The sequence below is a fragment of the Staurois parvus genome, unplaced genomic scaffold, assembly GCF_062004578.1.
Source record: "Staurois parvus isolate SC_StPar_1 unplaced genomic scaffold, SC_StPar_1.0 ptg000566l, whole genome shotgun sequence".
Taxonomy (NCBI): domain Eukaryota; kingdom Metazoa; phylum Chordata; class Amphibia; order Anura; family Ranidae; genus Staurois; species Staurois parvus.
Window position 1 is genome coordinate 5944505 of NW_028318362.1, and position 9170 is coordinate 5953674.

Consider the following 9170-nt stretch of genomic DNA (forward strand, 5'->3'; position numbering starts at 1 on the left):
TACTCCCTAATTCCCTAACCAAACCTCCTCGCCTCTTGTACGTCATAGCGATCTCTTCTGGGAGTGTCTAATTACTCTCTGTGCCAGCCCACCTCCTTCACCCCTCCCTTCACTTTATTTTTTAAATTTATTTACTTATTTTTTATTTATTACAGGTACCTGCATAGAACCAACGATTTACGCAGTGTCTTTGGAGTGTGGGAAGAAACCGGAGTACCCAGAAGAAATCCACACAGGCACAGGGAGAATATGCAAACTGTAGGGGGGAAAGTGAAGGGAAATACTACAGCATGTCATTTGAAAGGCAGCTCCGAGTCTCCTGGAGCTGCTAACATCACATCCAAGGGGTTTGTGTCCAGAAGTGGTCTCAAGGAAAGTAGATGTCTACACAACAGAGGTTTTTTATACGTAAATAAAATGCAGAAAATACATTAATTGCACATATAATCATACTGTGAGGTTTTTATTGAACTGAGTGGTCTGGCGACAGGATTTTCTTAAGCGCAAGATTTTTTAGGTTTGTCTGCAGCCTACAATTACTTCATATTTAAATGGCTTTACAGTGAAAGAAATGCAAAAAACATAGAATATCTAAAGGCGTGCCTATTCTACTCCATTAGACTATTCCACTCAGTGTAATAAACAAATCTGTTGTAATTATCACAGATCCTTTCATTTGCACCTTTCACTTCCCCAGACCCCTCCAAAAAGCCTTGTGCATCACATACATGCCATTCACCTGCTGTCTGCATGTAATGCATTGGCTTTACTTAGCACTGTCAGATCATGCTTACACTGAAGTCCATCATTACAGCTTCTTACGTAAATTCGGGTCTTGAGGTTAATTAGCGCCTAAATCCAACACTTATATTGTGATTTTAGGTCTGCAACTGTATTTATCTCAGTAAATATAAGGAACAGGGGTGGACTGACCATTTGGAAACTCGGGCACTGCCCGAGGGCCCGGCATCAGTAGGGGGCCCCATGAGATGCCCCTGGTAACTTTTTCATAGGCTTTTTTGAGTTTGGGCAAGGACACAGGGGCCCCATGATCCCCTATTGCCCGGGGGCCCCATGAGTTGTCAGTCCGCCCCTGATAAGGAATCTAATAAAGTAGAATGCCAAGCAAAGTTAACATAGTAAATCTCATCTCATTTGGCTAATTTTTGAATATAACTTGTGTTGTCTACAGCAGCCAGCTATGAAGATCATACTCAATTCAAAAATTAATTTAGAATAATGTTCCCCAACAGTACTTCTGTAGATATTCTGGATCTCTACATCTATGGAAAATGAAAACTCCAGAGTATTTACTAAGATTATTTTGAACTCTAGTGATTGCCTCTTTAACCACTAGCCTACAAGGCACTTATACCCGCTTCCTGCCCAGGCCAATTTTCAGCTTTCAGCACTGTCACACTTGGAATGACAATTGCACGGTCATGCAACACTGTACCCATATCAAATTTGTATCATTTTGAGACAGATAGAGCATTCTTTTGGTGGTATTTATTCACCTCTGGGTTTTTTATTTTTTTCTAAACAAGCCAAAAACAACTGAAAATTTAGAAAAAACAAATGTTTTTTCTTAGTTTTTGTTATAAAATTTGTAAATAAGTGATTTTTCTCCTTCACTGATGTGCACTAATGAGGCTGCAGTGATGGGCACTGATAGGCTGCACTGATGAGGAGGCACTTGTAGGTGGCACTGATGGCCATTGACAGGCATCACTGATGGGCACTGAAAGGCAGCACTCATATATGGCACTTATAGGTGGCACTGACTAGCACTGTTAGGCAGCACTGATGTGCACTGACTGGAACTGATAGGCGGCACTGACTGGCACTGATAGGCGGGGCATTGATAGGCAGCACTGATGGGTGGCACTGACTGGCATTGATAGGTGACACTGAAAGGCAGCTCAGATGGGCACTGATATGTGGCATTGATGTGCACTGGTACACACTGATATGTGGCACTGGCAGGTGGCACTGATGAGCACTGACAGCTGGCATTGATGGACACTGACAGGTGGCACTGCTGGGGCTACACTGATCATCAGTGCCCTGATGATCAGTGTACATGTCCCCTCTGAGGAATACAGTGTGACAGCTCATGAGGAGAGAAATGCCGATAACTGGCATTTCCTTATTTACATGCGATGAGCTGTGATTGGACACCGCTGATCACATGACCGAGCTGACATCTTCGGCCCTTTCCTTTACCTTTCCACCAATCGCCGCACTGTGCACCCCCAGAGCCGCGCACGCGCGGTTAGAGTGGGAGGATGTCATATGACGTCCTCCCAGAACGAGAGAACCGCCTTTCACCCATCATTTCCTTATATGGCCGGCGGTAGGCGATTAAAGAATAACTGACTGCAGCAGTCAACAACTCTTCCATTGATATGGATGAAGATACTTCCACCCATCAGCAGAAGAAACAGAGCCCAGGTGGGAAATGTTTTGTCCTCTTTTCTGGGCTGGTTGGTCCTTACTGATGCCAAGATCAAAGCCTATGTAGTGACATCAGTGCCACTCTCTGCATCAGTACACTGTGAATGAAGGGTGCCATAGTGATGCACTCACAGCATGTGTTCAATCTTCCAGGTTAACTACTTGCCCTCCTGAGGATTTACCCCCCTTCATGACCATGCCATTTTTTGCGCTACGGCGCTGCGTTATTTTAACTGACAATTGTGCGGTCATGCAACGCTGAACCCACATGAAATTTAGGGGCTTTTTTTCCCACGAATTCAGCTTTCTTTCGGATGTATTTGATCGCCTGTGCGTTTTTGATTTTTTACGCTATAAGCAAAAAAAGACAGACAATTTTGAGGGAAAAAAAACAATATTTTGGACTTTTTGCTATTAAATATGTCCAGTGAAAAAAAATTTAAAAATCTAATTTTGTCATAAATTTAGGCAAAAATACATTCTGCGAAATGTTTTTGCTAAAAAAAATCCCAATACGTGTAAATTAATTGGTTTACGTGAAAGTTATAGCATTTACAAATGGCGGTATAGATAATGGGAATTTTTTTTTCTACTAATAATGACGTCGATCAGTGACTTTTAGCAGGACTGCGGCGGACATTCTGACACGGGGGGGAACTAAGTTGGTGTCTCTGACACCCCAGTGAAACCAATACAGTGATCAGTGCTAAAAAAAACACTGACACTGTACTAATGGCACTGCACAATGTGAGGGGTGGTCAAAGGGTTAACTGTGTGCTGGGAGTGTTTTACTAGGGGGCAGGGGTGTGTTCTTCACTGTAAGCACACTGATCGGAATGGCTGTACTGTGCACAGTAGACAAAACTATCTTCCTCCTCGTCAGAGATGCTCGGTAATCAACGGACGCCAGCGGGTAATTACTGGCCTGGATCCGGTGATTGACATCCGCGGCCATGAATGGTGGCACGGGTAGGGCTTGCGAGCGCCCCCTACCCGGAAATGCAAAATTACATATATATACACATGATCCTGTGCACAGGTGTCGCCCTTTAGCAGTGTATCATGGCTGTGATTGACAGCTGGATTGGAGGGGCCTCAGGTAAGGATTGGGGGAGGGGGGCTCTGCACGTAGAAGATTTTTTACTTCATGCATAGTATAGAATACAGGAAGGTAAAAAAAAACAAACCTTCAGCCGCCTTTACAACCAATTTAATGTTTTCACATAAAACAAAATCAGGGTCAGATGTTGAATGATCACTGAGCACAACAACTTCATGTAAACAGTTTAAAAATAAAAGGATACAAAAGAAAAAAATACTACATGTGAAGAAGAAACTGAATATGTAACACTGATAAATAAAATGCTATCGAGTCACACAAGGCCAGTAGAGCATAAGAAATATTTATGATGGAAGTACAGAGCTTCCTTGAAATACCATTGACCCCTGCTGCTGTCTGAAAATGCATTGTGGAAATAAATTCACAGCTTGACTGGACACAGAAATTCTGCCTGAAAAGGTGAGCTTAGCCTTTACCTTTCATAATAAACAGAAGCCTTCTGTAATGTCTTTTCTGCCAAAGCTATCCCAATGTGCTTATCTCTTACTTACCTTGTCCATGGAAGCTTTCATCAGCACCTTTCGTCCTCATGCACACTGGACGTTTTACAGCTTCTGTTGTTGACTTTTGACATTTTTTTCTACATCCAGTAAACTCCCCAGTATGTTATGCTATGTGTTCATGCACACATAGACTGTAATCAACGTCTTTTGGCTGGAAAAAAGACCCAGGGGTTTCTAGAGTTTATTTTAGCTGTAAAAACGCTCTAACGCTGAATAACACGGTAAAACGCGACAAGTGATAGACCTGGGAGGAAGATATCTATTTCTTAAAGGCACATTAGCAGGTCGCCAGGTCACATTGGCTAATGTATATTTTCCAAATAACTTGCATGTTTCTTTTTGCAAAACTATAGTTGATGAGTTGAAATGCTTCTCCTCTGGTTGTATTATCCTAGTTGGAGACTTTAATGTACCACTAGATCCACTGATAGATACCTCCACTGGAACTTCCAGTGTGAGATTTAGCGTTCTTAATAGAATTAAAAACTTGCTGCGTTCATTGACACTGGTAAATACTTGGAGAACGTTACACCAAGAGGACAAAGATTACACCTGCTACTTAGCCCCACATAACAAATACTCTCATATAGATTATGTTTTCTTGACACAGCGAGATTTACCGTATTTACAAGCAGCTAATATTGGTAAGCAGTCTACTTCAGATCATGCCCCTGTTTCCATAAGCCTGGCCCCAGTTACTCCTCATACAAGAAAAACCTTTAACTGGCGTTTAAATCCCACTTTGCAGATGGATATAAAGATCCAGCAACATATAACGGGAGAGATCACCAACCTTTTCTCTTTAAAACTCTACAGCAGATGTTGCTCCCCCTGACGATCTGGGAAGCACATAAATGCACACAGACAGATGAATTTATAAAACTGGGAGCCAGGCGTAAGAAGGAAAGCGAACAACAGATTGCAGATATCTCTAATAAAATTGCATCTCTAGGAGCGCAACACAAATATTCATTTGCGATCCAGGTTGCGATGAAACTTAAAGATGCGCGTAAACTCCTTCAACAAATCTTAGATGTGAATGCAAAACATATATAGTTTATACGCAAAGGCATATATTATGAATATGGAGACAAAAGTGGTACATTTCTTGCCAGGGCCTTAAAAGACATTCAGTTGGCTAACAATATTCATAGCATTAGGGAAAAAAATGGTAAAATGGAACATACCACGGAACTTATCGCCAAACAGTTTCAAGAATTCTATTCACAATTATATAATCTCCCACCACAGCACAAACCCTCTGCTTTACAGGGTACCAGGGAATATATCCTCAAAGAATATTTACTTCATAGTAAAATGCCTACCCTAAATGCTGAAGAGATTGAAGATTTGGAGCAACCTATATCTGAGGAAGAACACTGGCTATCAAAACACTAAAGTTGTGCAAAAGTCCAGGTCCTGATGGATTCACTGCCCAATACTATAAAACTTTTCAGCAGATTTTGAAGGCACCTCTCTTACGGACTTTCAATTCCCTTAGCAAACCTCAAGATATCTCCACCTCATTCTCCTCAGTACACATTGCGATAATCCCGAAACCCGATAAAGATGTGGCTGATTGCACGAGTTATAGGACAATCTCATCTCTAAATCTAAACTTAAAATTGTTGGCAAAAATCCTGACCAACCATCTGAGACCCCTTTTGTCTAAACGAATAGGCCCGGAGCAAGTTGGTTTTATGCCTGGCAGGGAAGCAAGGGATAACGTAATCAAAGCTGTAAATTTGGTACACAGGAAAAGCCTGGATAACGTTGAGGGTTTTCTCCTGGGACTATATGTTCCTACGTGTAGACATGTTGGCCTGGACTCTAAAATGATCTCCTGGATCTCCTCTCTCTATTGCAAATCGTCTGCTCAAATTAAGATTAATGGCGCACTCTCGGAACCAGTAGTAATATCTAATGGCACGAGACAAGGCTGCCCATTATCTCCTCTGCTGTTTATTTTAACTTTGGAACCCTTTGTACGCACTGTGAATCTTAATTCCTCCATATGTGGCCATGTGGTTCAGAACAGAGAGTTCAAAGTGGCAGCTTATGCTGATGATATTTTTTTCTTAACTAGACCCCAAACATCCATTCCTAATTTGTTGGCAGTTTTTTTATGATTTTGGATATGTATCCAATTTAAAAATAAACTACCAGAAATCTGAAGCCTTAAATATATCACTCCCATCTCAAAAACTAGCTGAAATTCAACTCAGCTGTCCTTTCAATTGGGAAGTTAAGGCTTTAAAATATTTAAAACTAAAAAAAAAAAGCAAACATTTATACTCACCTTGGTGGATGCAGCATAGATCTGTTGCTGCATCTGTCCCTTGCCTCCTTTATACCAAAAACTGAGCAATCAAAAGACTGTTGATCACTCAGTTCTCAGTCTTCAGTGAGTAGAGAGCGGTGACTGTCAGTTGGCTCTGGAGTGCTAGGCTGTGGAGGGGGTGGAATCAGCTAGCTCAGGCTCTCAGCAGCACACTGAGAGGTTGAGCCTGCTGCCGGACAAGCCATCTGAGCAGATCCCAGTATTAAAGCAGAGCCTGGAACAGCTGGGTGATGTCAGCCGACAGATGTTACCCTGCTGTTGGCTGAATACAGGTCATAGGAGTGCAAAAGAAAGTTCACTCCTGTGATCCCCAGAAGAAGTATAGCCAAAAGAACTTGACCATACTTCTCTTTTAATGCATTCCTTACATTAAGGTAAAAATGTATAGGCATCAATATTGTCTTCTCACTCCCCACCCCCCTTTTTAACTACCTAAACCCTCATTTGATCCAGCGCTGTACCCGCCTGCAGCTCTTCTCTCCCCTCACTTCATGGTTTCCCAGGTTTTGCTGAGGCAGTGGCTCCCACTACTGTCAATCAAAGCCACAAAGGAGCAGGGGCTCTGGGTCTATAGACCCAGACAGTGGGGCTCAGGAACAGGCCAGCACAAACACCACTATTGGAAGCGGCACTCGCCGGAGAGGAGAAGCACTGGCAGGGAACCCAAGAAATGGAGGTTCGGGGCCACTCTGTGAAATTCCATTGCACAGAGCACTTGTTATTAAAAATGTTTTGCATTTACAGTCACTTTAATTGTATTGGTACATAGGAAAGCTGTACTAAAGAAAAAAAAAGGGAACTTAGCCCTTAAGGCAACAACTGATTCTTTTAACCACTTGACGACTGGGCTATAGCCAAATGATGGCTACAGTGCGGTCATCTAGTTTTGGGAGGGTGTCATATGAAGTCCTCCAGAACAGCACCTCCCATCCGTATTACACAGCTGATCACCTGACATGGTAAAGGACCCATCACAGCGCCCTTTTACCACGTGATCAACTGCATCCAATGACACAGCTGATCACAATGTAAATGCAGTTGCCGGTTATCTGCTGCACTTTCCTCATGCTCTCACAACATGAGGAGAGAAGAGCCGGTAACCGGCAACTGTATTTACACATCAGAGGACATCAGTGCAGCTCCAAGGGGATATCAGTGCAGCTCCAACAGTGTCCATCAGTGCAGTCCCAACAGTGTCCAGCAATGTAGTCCAAGAAGTGTCCACCAGTGCAGCCCCAAACGTGTCCAGCAGTGCAGTCCCAATAAACTCCATCAGTGCCACCAGTCAGTGCCGTCTATCAGTGACCTTCAGTGCCGCCTCATCAGTGCCTCCTTGTCGGTGCCCATCAGTGCAGTCTATCAGTGCCCATCAGTGCTGCATACCAGAGCTCATCAGTGAAGGAGAACAATTACCTGTTTGCAAAATTTTGCTTAGAAACTAAGAACAATAAAATGTTTGGTCTTTTTTTATTTGTTTAGCAAAAAATAAAAAACCCAATGGTGATTAAATACCACTAAAAGAAAGTTCTATATGTCTCAAAAAAATAAAAAATTTAATTTTGGCACAGTGTTGCATGATCGTGCAATAGTTAAAGTGCGACAGTTCTGCAAGCCAAAAATTGGCCTAGGCAGGAAGGGGGTGAAAGTTCCCGGTAGGCAAGTGGTTAATGCGCTTCTCTTTTCATGAGGCTTAACGGCACAAAAACATGCCGTCATCTGTATGTACACTGTAGATAAGCAGCACCACTTATCACACTATGTGATTGTTGCTAGGTATGTCTACATCATCTGCACATAGAACACAGCATATGACTAGCCTCAGGGATAAAAATTTAAAAGCAGATTGAGATAAAAAAATAAATAAATCAAGCTTCACCAGATCTTATGGATTAAAATGGGGTTTTTTTTCCAGCACAGGAACAAAATTGTGTGCCAGTATAACTGATCCAGATATTTGGGACCCAAATCAAAATTCTGAATCATGCCGAGCTCATCAGAACTGGTGATATCGCTTCAAAGATTCCTCCCACAACCCAAACAATTCAGTTAGGTCAACTGGCCTCAAGATAATCATAGATGGATGAAGACTGTCACAACATTCTTTGCAACTGCTATGGGGTCCAGAAGCCCAAGAGGCCACGTTGTCCACCTATACAGCGATTTATGCAGGTAGCAATAGTATATAGCAGTTGCATTTGAATAAAATTAAGGGCCGGTTCACACTATAGAAAAGCAGATGCGCTCTGGATGCCTTTCTGTATGCGCTTCTGTATGCACCTTTTTGGCGCATACCGGTGTGTTTTTGATGCATTCCAGTTCATTTTGTTCCTTTCAATTTAAACGGACATGTGCATTTCAGTGTGTTTTTGGTGCGTTTTGGTGCGTTTTTTATGCGTTTTACTGCGTTCCAGTACAGTCTGTGCAGGAAAAATGAAGCCTTTTCTACTTTTTGTTCTGCATCCGGAACGCACTGAAGCTGCAAGCACTAATGTGAACTATGACAGTGACAACCATATAACCTACTTTCTGTGTGTTTTGGATGCAGAAAAAAGCAACTGAAATGCATATAGTGTGAACTGGCCCTTAAGGTGATCCTTAAGGTAATCTCATGGACACCAGTACCCCATGTGCTGGCAAGGGACCCAGGCGGCAGATTTAGGTAACTATAATATGCTTCAGAAGTGCAGGATAGGTGGGGTATGCCACAACTCCAAGTTTGCAAATAAATGTATGAATGCTTCTTAGCAGA